The following is a 9,866-nucleotide window of genomic DNA, read 5'->3' as shown; positions in this document are numbered from 1 at the left end:
GGCTTTAAGTCCTGCTGCTGTCACTTGTAGCAATTTTTGTCTGGGCTGTAAAGGACACCGAGAGTGCAAGTTGTGTGGCCCAGGGGGAGAGAGAGACTGTCTAAAGGGGAGGGGGATCGGCTCCCCGAGAGACTTCGAGAAGAAGACGACAGAGTAAGTGAGAGAGAGACTGTAGGCAGGAGAAACAATAAGCGCACCTTTGAGAGACTGCCCAAAAGGGAACCCTCCCCGAGACAGCCTGCCCAAAGGAGATTTGCTTCCGTCTCTCCCCGAGACGGAGCCTTTAGAGAAGTGAGACTCTTCCCGAGAGAGACAGCCAGGGAAGAGACCGTTCCCGAGACAGCCCCAGTGGGGAGTAGAAGCAGCTCCCGGGGGTGGGGGATCTCCCGAGCCCCTCCCCCTCCCGGTAAGAGAGATGAGGAAGCTTTCGTTCTAATTCATTGAGCCAAGGGCAGGGCCCTGTGTCTCTAGTCCTGGGGAGCAGTTTGAGCTTCCGGTTTGTTGCTTTCTCCATCCCAAAGAGCAAAAAGCAGCTTGGCCTTGTCTCTGCCAGTCCCCAATTGCCTTTTCATACAGGATCCCCCTCCCACCTGTCAGCTCAGGGGAGATGGGACAGAGTGGAGTGGAAAGGGTCGATGCTTTCCAAAAAGTGCCATGAGACTATTAAGTGGTAGATTGAAAACAAACCTGCCTTGGAATTAAACTCTGCAATTCCTTGCTGGAGAAAACGGTGAAAGCATGCTAAAATGCTTAGAGCCTTAATCTAGCAGGGTTTAAAAATGGTTTGGAGAATTTTCATGTTTATTTTATAGCCTAAGTGGTTTTATATTTAGCATCTCTAACGTACTTGGGGCAATGGGGGGATTAAGTGACTTTCCCAGGGTCACAAGGAACAGCATGGGATTTGAACCCACAGCTCTAACCACTGCACCACAAGAAAAGTCTATATAAGCCACTATTAAGATGGACTTGGGGGGAATCGGTTGTACTCTTTGGGATCTTGCCAGGTACCTGGGACTTAGAATACTGGACTTGATGGACCTGTAGGGCCAACTCTTATATTCTCATCTTTAACTGGCTGGAGATGAGTGATTTTTCCCAGTTTCCTGGAAATGTGAGAGCAGAACTGCTAACAAAAGATTTTTCCATCCCAGTAAGGGGGAGGAGGGGGGGGTGATGTCTTTGTCTTTCCTGTGATCCTGGGTGCTAGGGGGTCTCTCCTGACAGTCTTGTTTCTAGGGCTGTAACGAAAATCCGTATTTGGTTGGCCCTGAATATATTATTCAAATTTAAATCCCTATTAAAGAGAATCCGAATAATGTGCTAAATCCTACTGAAATACACCTGATCTGATTTCATGTTTCTTTTATCTATGTGAAAAGCTGAATGCCTATTATTCCTATCAGTCTCTGTAGTTAGCCAAAGGATAACTTTTCTGTATCTCTATTCCACCGAATAGTAAACTGTGCTATTCCGTCCAGCTCTGTTGATCTCCTTCTGCCAGCGAGGATTCTATTTGAGATTGTGGAAGGCCTCCATCCGACCTGCACCTCTGAGCTTTCACATGCTCTCACGTCACCGTGGTTGGGTTGACGTCATTAGTTTCAAATGCACATGATCCTAGCTAATGGCGGCATTTGCCTTTTGAATAGCTAGGTATTGACTTCCTTCTCTGGAGACTGGGGGAGTCTCATCCTGTATGTTGCTCATGTGTTCAAGGCCGTGACTAGTAGGGACGTCTTGTCTATGAGACTTGGGGGTGTTCAGGCATTGGGCAGGATGGGGGTGGCTTTCTCGCGGCCCAACGAAGTTTTATTCCCAGGATACGAAGCCAGTTCTACTGAAAGTGAAAATGCTGGGAAATGGCATTTGTCGTGGCTATGGAAAAGGTTTAATATTAAAAAGCACAATAATAATAATAATTTTATTTCTTGTATACCGCTATACCGTGAGGTTCAAAGCGGTTTACAGTATAGATACCATAAATATGCCATAAAAATTAAAATAAATGAAAAAAAAAGTACTTAGAAGTTCCCCGACTGTCCCGTGGGGGTTGTTCTGAGAGGGATGGTGTGGTGGTGGTCGAGTTTCTTAATAATCGCTTTATTTTTATAGACCGCAATACCACAAAGGGGGAGGATTATTTCCTTCTATTTTATTGCAATCAGCGTGGTGAAATATAAGGGTTTTTAAAAATATTTGTTCTGTGACTCGGTTCTCTCCTAATAGCGTAGTGCCACCATGAAAGAACTTGACCCACCCTATCATGGCATCTATTGGTTATGCTCCTTTTACCTGGTCTCAGCAACACCTGTTAATCATTTTGTGTTCAATGTAAAATCTTGAAAGTGGTCCAACAGGGTGTTGACACTTTGCCGGATTATCTGGCAAAATGCTTCTTAATATATAGACCATCATAGAAACATAGAAGATGATGGCAGAAAAGGGCCACGGCCCAACAAGTCTGCCCACTCTAATGACCCCCCCCTAATTTCTTCCTTGAAGTGATCCCACATGCTTATCCCATTTTCTCTTAAAATCCAGCATGCTGCTGGCCTCAATTACCTGCAGTGGAAGACTATTCCAGTGATCAACTACCCTTTCGGTGAAGAAATACTTCCTGGTGTCACTATGATATCTCCCACCCCTGAGTTTCAACGGATGTCCTCTTGTCACCGTAGGTCCTTTAAGAAAAAAGATATCTTCTTCTACCTCAATACGGCCCGTGACATATTTGAACGTCTCGATCATGTCTCCCCTCTCTCTCTACGTTCCTTGAGTGAGTATAGCTGCAACTTACCCAGCCGTTCCTCATACGGGAGATCCTTGAGTCCTGAGATCGTCCTGGTGGCCACTTGATTGGCAGTCTTCATGTCTTCACTAATGATCACTCCAAGTCCCGTTCTGCTGCAGTTCTTGCTAAGGTCTCACCATTTAGGGTGTAAGTTCTGCATGGATTTCTGCTGCCAAGGTGCATGACCTTACACTTTTTGGCATTAAAACTTAGTTGCCAAGGTGAAGACCAATGTTCCAGTAAGAGTAGGTCCTGCGTCATACACTCGGTCACTGTGCTTTTGTCTACTATGTTGCATAGTTTGGCGTCATCGGCGAATAATGTAATTTTCCCTCAAAGCCCCTGAGCCAGGTCCCTTACGAAGATATTAAATAGGATCGGACCCAAGACCGAGCCCTGCGGCACTCCACTGATCACTTCCGACATTTCGGAGAGAATACTGTTCACCACCACCCTCTGAAGTCTACCTTAGAACCAGTCTTTTACCCATGCAGTTAACGTTTCTCCTAATCCCATCGAACTCATCTTGCTCAATAACCTGCGGTGAGGGACACTATCAAAAGCCTTACTGAAGTCCAAGTACATGACGTCCAGGGACTCCCCCATATCCAGCTTTTTCGTTACTCAGTCAAAGAAGCTGATCAGATTGGATTGGCAGGACCTTCCCTTTGTAAACCCATGTTGATGGGGATCTCGTAGATTCTCATCGTTCAGGATCGTATCTAATTTGTGTTTGATTAGTGTTTCCATAATTTTACTCACTATCGATGCGAGACTCACTGGTCTGTAATTTGCAGCCTCTGTCCTGCATCCCATTTTGTGGAGTGGAATGATGTTAGCTGTTTTCCAATCCAACGGGACTCTTCCTGTACTTAGGGAAAGATTGAAGAGCGTGGATAACGGTTCCGCCAGGACATCACTCAACTCCCTAAGCACCCTGGGATGTAGTTTGTCTGGTCCCATGGCTGTGTTCACTTTGAGCTTTGAAAGTTCATAGTAGATGCTGATGGACGTAAACGCAAAATCTCGAAACGGGTCTTCCGAGCTCTCCCTTATCTGCAGCAGTGGACCGGATCCCAGCGCCTCGCACGTAAAGACTGAGCAGAAGTATTTATTTAGTAGTTCGGCTTTATCGGAGTCCGATTCTACATAATTCCCGTCTGGTTTCCTAAGGCGCACTATCCCATCTGTGTTCCTTTTTCTGTCACTAATATACCCGAAGAAGGATTTATCCCCCTTTTTAATGTTCTTTGCTAGATTCTCTTCCATCCGGAGTTTGGCCTCTCTGACTGCTGTTTTGACAGCTTTAGACTTGGCCAGATAGTCTTCTTTAGTCTCTCGTTTTCCAGATTGTTTGCAGGAGATAAATGCTTTTTTCCTTCTTTTTCATGAGGTCCGAGATCTCCGCAGAGAGGTTTATTGTTTCTCCGCCGTTTACTTACTGTTTTTATATAGAGGTTGGTTGCTTCGTGTGGGGTAGATTTCAGAGCTGACTACATTACCTCTACATTATCTGTTGTGGCCTGGTTTTGCAGCGCCCGATAGACGAGAGCACTGAAGTCTGAAAATCATTTTGTTACTTGATACAAGGAGAATGAACAATTTTCAATATGTAAGAACAAAAAAAATTCTGGTTTTCTACGGCTGGGCCTATGAAGTGCTATGACAGTAGCTTGAGATTTTGCAAAATTTGCTGCAATTTAGAAAACTGTTTAAAACCTACCTCTTTGCATGGGTGTTTTTCATCTAGGGCAATGCTATTAGTTCAACTTATATGCCCCTCCATATGATGGATATGGAAAAGTGTCTTTAACCTTTGACCCCCCCCCTTGTCTGTTTTATATTCTGTTTGTTAAAACTGTTTATGTAAATTGTGAGCCGCTTTGATCTAAAGTGGGTTAAAAATATTTTAAATAGAAACATGATGGCAGATAAAGGCCAAATGGCCCAACCAGTCTGCCCATCTGAAGTAACAATTATCTCTCCCTATAAGAGATCCCATGTGACTATCCCAGGCTTTCTTGAAAAAAATAAAATAATTTACTTCAATCTGTGATATCTAATTCTCCCATCATATTGTAGGATTCTTGCATGTCTATAAAAAAAAACAACTTTCAATCTGTCAACTGCTAAGCAGGGCAACTTCTTTTGGTTATTTGGTATTCTGAACCTCATGCTCCTGAACACCTGTCTGCCCCCCCCCCCCAACTCTCCCCCTCCCCCCCAAAAAAAAACCCTGCAGGGGATGGTTCTGCCATCAAGATGGGTTTCCAAGGATTTCATTCCCAGGCTCAGTGCCAGGTTAGTGGGGTAGGTCAGAGGACAGGATGTGCTGCCCTGGAGTTTTCAGGAAAAATCAAACTGGTCCCCTTCTGAGACTGGCAAACGTTCCAAGTTAATGGTTCTTCATGCTAAATGAATGGCTTGAATGTGGCCAAATGATTTTTGAGCAATATTTGTGGCAATATAGGATGTCTTGTAAGACTTTGTTGCTCGTAAGTAAAATCCAGTTAATTTCAGAATGACTTTTTTAATAATAATAATAATAATAATAATTTTATTCTTATATACCGCCATACCCAGCGAGTTCTAGGCAGTTTACATTAAATTAGATTAGGATCCGCATAGACTTGTAGATTTACAACAAATTTATCGGATTTACAACAACTGTAGCCAAAACTTGGCAGATGAAAAGGGAAATTTACAACAAGTTTAGCCAACTTCGTAGATGAAGAGGGCAGAATTACAACAAATTTATCGGATTTACAACGGATTTGGTCAGACTTGGTGGATGAGGAAGGAAGTGGGTAGGAGAAGCAGGGGGAGATAGGAGCTATCGTGAAGGAGAAGAGTCGGGTAGGGGGCCCTGAGATTATCTGAAGGGTCGGTTAAGGGTCTTGTTTGCTGAAAAGGTAGGTTTTGAGTGATTTTCTGAAGTCGAGGTAGGTGGGGGCCTCGAGTAAACTATTAAAAGTAATAGTTGTAGGTTTTTTCACCCAATTACATGAGCTGGAAAATGCCTGAAATTATAAGTGAGCAAAGTCTGCTAACGTTACCTGTGACTTGTTCCGAGTTTGCACACTAGAAGCATAACGGCCACAATACGGTAGGCTTTATTTATGGCCTTTTTAAAGGACTTCACTCAATGCACTGAATCTACCTAGAAATAGATTTTTCATGAGGCCATAAATATTTATTATTCTTAGTGTGAAAAACTGGGACATCCAATGACAAAATCTTTTCAGCCAAGTAGGAAGCTGAGGATCCAACGACCTGTGGGTTACTGTGAAGCAACTGTCCCTGATTGTTACGTGTCCCGTCTCCCATCTGGCTGCGAATGCTGTTTCAGCAGTACCTAAGAGCTGGGTCAAACCAAGAGCCCTCGGCACAGCTGCCAGTAAGCCCAGAGAGGCCCTTGGCAAGGCGAGACGTTAGCCCTCAACGCCAACCTGCTCTTGCATTGCTAAGGACCCCTCCCCCACTTTCTACAATAGATTTAAAAATGATTAATACAGATTTCAAGAAATTCAAGACTAAGATCCCTCCCCCTTATAAGGGCATTCTTAATCCAACTTTAAGCTCCAGCCCGTCTAACAGGTGAGATTTTGATCTAACAGAAGGGTTAAAGTCCACGGTCTCACAAACCCTATTTGACAAGTACACAGGCTTCCCTTTCAGCCTGTGGGGTAATTGGATTGTGCATGCATGGATTAGGCACCAGCTGGGTTGCTGCACTCTGAACCAGCTGGAACTCAAGTAGAGCGACGACTGGACTTGAGACTGTCCACAGCCCGTCGCCAGGTTTTTCCAGTCCTTCACCTGCCTTAGTAAAAAGGTCCCTAATGGTATTAGCACCCGACAACTGCTAAGAAGCTGGGCGGTAGAAACTGGGTTTCTTGGAGCCATTTTCAGTTTAGAAAGCCCAGTAGGGCCTGCACGGCTATAATCATTGATTTTCTGTGTAAATATTGATGCAGACAATTGATGAAGTTAGAGTAATACTTTTAAAACCAATAGGAGGAAATAGTTTTTAATCTGGAGAATAGTTAAGCTTTGGAATGCGTTGCCAGAGGATGTGGTTGGTTTTAAAAAAAGGTTTGGACAAGTTCCTGGAGGAAAAATCCATGGTCTACTGTTGAGACAGACGGGGGAAACCACTACTTCAGGGAGGACTCCTCCCCCCCCTGCCCCCCATGCAGCAGAAAAAAATGGCAGGAGGGATGCCAACTTCTCCTGCCATCACGGCCCACCCCCAAACCATCCCCTACCCTTCCACAAAAAAAGCAGGAGGGAAGCCACTCCCTCCTGCCACTGGATGCTCCCCCAAAATCCCTACCCCCGGTACCTTTCTCACAAGTTGGGAGCAGGAGGGATGCAGTCCCACGTGCTCCATGAACTGCCAGTCCAAATTGGCTGGCCTTCCCCTCCCTGGTGTATTAAAGGGAGGGGCCTTAGGTGTCTGAGCCAATCACGGTTTAACACCTCTCCCATGCCAATTTGGACTGGCAGGCCATAGAGCAGGTGGGACCATATCACTCATGCTCCCAACTTGTAAAAAAGGTACCAGGCCAGGGGGGGATTCCGGGGAGCATCTAGTGGCAGGAGGGAGTGGACATCCTTCCTGCCTTTTTTTTTTTGGGGGGGGGGGTGAGGGGATGGGATGAGATGAGAGGCCTCAATTAGCAGTAGGGAGTGGGCATCCCACCTGCTGGGTGTTTTTTTTTGTTGTTGTTGTTTTGGGGTTTTTTCTTCTTCTCGTGCAAGAGGGGTCAGCATGGCTAAAGGGGTGGGCATCATTCCTGCCAGCTCTCGCTGGTGCTGGGGGGGGGGAGGGTTGGACCTCAGTGCCAGTTCGTTGGGAAGGGGCTTTTTTCTTTTTCTTTATGGGGCAGCTAGTGTGTAACAGACAGCATCTGTGCCCATTAAGGGAAAAAAAGAAAAGGTTTCCTGCCCCAAACAGTTGAGTACCAGGAGGCTGCATCAGGGCTTCCCCTGCCAGTTCTGCGCATGTGTGAGTCGCTCTCACAGCAATCAGTTAGACAGGAGAGACGGGGATTATTACAAACCTCCGCGCGAATCATTTGCATACAAAATTTGTAATGCATCGATAGCTGTTTTTAGAACCTGCCAAAAATCAGATCGGAGCGGTCCTACTGATCCTGTCTGGTGCTTCTAGCCCTCATTGACCCAGGAATGGCTTTAGCGTGTCTAACAAACCCTCCTATTAGCGAAGCTTTCATTTATCGCAACTCTTCACAGGTCTGATTCAAAAGATCGCAGTGCTGACCAATCCAGGTCTTTCTGTGCATTTCCACTTTGGCTCGGCCTGTTCCTCCAGCCTGGTGCTTGGCCCAAAACAGGAAGTTGCAGAGGAAACCTTGACTGCCTCTGAAGCCTGGCTACCTTGGACATATTGACAATCGGTGGCTCTGTCAATCTGCAGATGACAGCTTAAAAAAAAAAGGGGAACAGCTGGCTGAGACTGATAAGACAGTATATCAACAGCCAGGGCAAAATGTTCCTGCTGGTTGCAGCTGGGTGAACACTGCCCTTCACACTGTAACTAAGAAACAGCCCAGCTGCACACCTCTTCCCAGTGGCAGTCTTACTGTATAGATCATGGGTGAGCTTTTCAAGATTTCCCCAGTGAATATGCATGAGATTTGTCTGCATATAGTGGAGGCAGTACAGGCAACTAGATTTCCTGAAAACCATACCAGGTTGCAATCCTTGGACTGTGTTTACTTTGCCTCCTGTCAAAGGTTGACAATATAAAAAATATTGTCTTGTCGTTTCGAGTTGCAACAAGGCAGTGTTTCTCACCTCGGTCCTGCAGTACCCCCTGGCCAGTCAGGTTTTCAGGATCTCCACAGTGTTTGCATGCACTGCCTCCATTATATGCAAATTTCTTTCATGCATATTCATTGTGGAGATCCTGAAAACCTGACTGGCCAGGGGGTACTGCAGGACCGAGTTGAGAAACACTGCAACAAGGGATAAAGATTTGAATTCTCTATTAGAGACCTCTTGCTCATATCGGCATTTTAGGAGACAATTGGAAACTTATTTGATTACAAGATTGTTTTAATGTTATGCATATGTGCAGTTTTTTTATTCTGTTTTGTAAACCGCATAGAAGGTACTTGAGAATGTTTCCCTATCTGTCCTGGTGGGCTCACACGCTACCTACTGTACCTGGGGCAAATGAGAATAAGTGACTTGCCCAAGGTCATGTTGCCACCTCTGGCTAATAAACCCACAGGCCTTCCTAAATATCGGAGAGGAAGCTTCATGCTGGACCCTTAGTGCAATGTTTCAATTACAATGGCGGTGGCTCAAAAGAACAGCTCTGTCCACTGGCAAGAGAGGGTGTATAAAATTTGGGTAGTGTAATGGTACCAAACTAAGGCCAGGTCTCCAGGGGTGGACCAGGGTTTGCTTCCACAAGGAAACGTCCTTGCCTGATCCCACGCATATGGAGCATGTTTCTCAAGCGTTGTATCATTCTTTACCAAAGGTGGTGAGCCCACTATTGGAGCCATGTGTGCCTTCTCGTCCTCTGCATTCTCAATCCTAAGAATTCGCTCGTTGTTCCTCGCTTTGATTCATAAACATAGTAGATGATGGTAGATAAAGACCCAAATGGTCCATCTAGTCTGCCCACTCTTTTTACACTTCCCTTCTTAGCTATTTGTGGGCCAGAACCCAAAGCTCTGCCCGGTTCCAACTCCTGAAGTCTCCGTCAAAGCTCACTCCAGCCCTTCTACACCCTCCCAGCCATTGAAGCCCTCCCCAGCCCATCCCCCACCAAACGGCCATAGACGGACACAGAGCGTGCAAGTCTGCCCTGTAGATCTTCACTATTTACTATTATTTTCTAATTCGAGATCCTCTGTGTTGATCCCATGCTTTTTTTTTTTTTTTTTTAAACTCTGTCACCGTTTTCCTCTCCACCACCTCCCTCGGGAGCGCATTCCAGGCATCCACCATCCGCTCCGCAACTATTCGTTCCTGTGTTTTTACTGTTGTAGGTCCTCAATTATGGAACTCTTCCTGAATCGGTCCATTATAT

The 9,866-nt window shown here is 45.5% G+C and overlaps 1 protein-coding gene across 2 annotated transcripts in view; it reads left to right on the top strand.

Moving 5' to 3' along the window:
* ECE1 (endothelin converting enzyme 1) overlaps nt 1–9,866 on the top strand; it is a 65,473-nt gene continuing 55,607 nt past the window's right edge. The window contains exon 1 of one of the 2 annotated variants that reach the window (XM_033921508.1): nt 1–153. The gene's annotated coding sequence lies outside the window, so the exon portion shown is untranslated. The remainder of the gene's footprint in view (nt 154–9,866) is intronic. The other variant, XM_033921509.1, reaches the window with a different exon arrangement.

Source organism: Geotrypetes seraphini, chromosome 15 (assembly GCF_902459505.1).
Source record: "Geotrypetes seraphini chromosome 15, aGeoSer1.1, whole genome shotgun sequence".
NCBI classification, from domain to species: domain Eukaryota; kingdom Metazoa; phylum Chordata; class Amphibia; order Gymnophiona; family Dermophiidae; genus Geotrypetes; species Geotrypetes seraphini.
The sequence above is the reverse complement of the archived record's forward strand: the minus strand, read 5'-3'. Positions and strand labels throughout refer to the sequence as shown.